A 603-nucleotide genomic window follows, 5' to 3' on the forward strand; every position below is an offset into this window, starting at 1 on the left:
CTGGCAAGTGCGAATGAAGGTTTCAAGAGAGAGTATGAACGAGATTTATTAGGTGTTAATGAACGCATATTTTGTTGAGTTACTGAACACGTATTCTTAGATTATTTATGATATTAAAGAGTGCGCCATATTTGTTAAGGAAACACCCACGTCATTTGCATACATCCTACAAGAATGTTAGTAAAAAAGTAACGGGGGTATTCTTGGTGGGAATTTGTAATAGTGAATGCATTTTTTTTTTCTTTTTTACAAATCGTGGAAGAAAATCATGTTAACAAGTCTTGTCATATCGTTTGTTTTTGTTAGTGAACTGCATTGTTTTTTTTTCTCTTTTGTAATGAGCATATGATAGATTACATAATGTTAATGAACGCATCATTCCCCTTCGTTATTGAACAGTTATTATGCCAGAAAAAGATGAATCTCATTAGATTTTGGTTGAACTTTCAAGTTAAGGAAAATATACCCGCCAGACAAGAATATGATCTTGTTATATTTCGTTTTTGTTTCATTTATAAACTATACTTTTGGGAACTCTTAAGGTATATCGTGGTAATATGTCATTAGCTTTTTTTGTTCTTTATTTAAGTATGTATATTACTA

The sequence above is a fragment of the Penaeus monodon genome, chromosome 30 (assembly GCF_015228065.2).
Source record: "Penaeus monodon isolate SGIC_2016 chromosome 30, NSTDA_Pmon_1, whole genome shotgun sequence".
Classification (NCBI taxonomy): Eukaryota; Metazoa; Arthropoda; class Malacostraca; order Decapoda; family Penaeidae; genus Penaeus; species Penaeus monodon.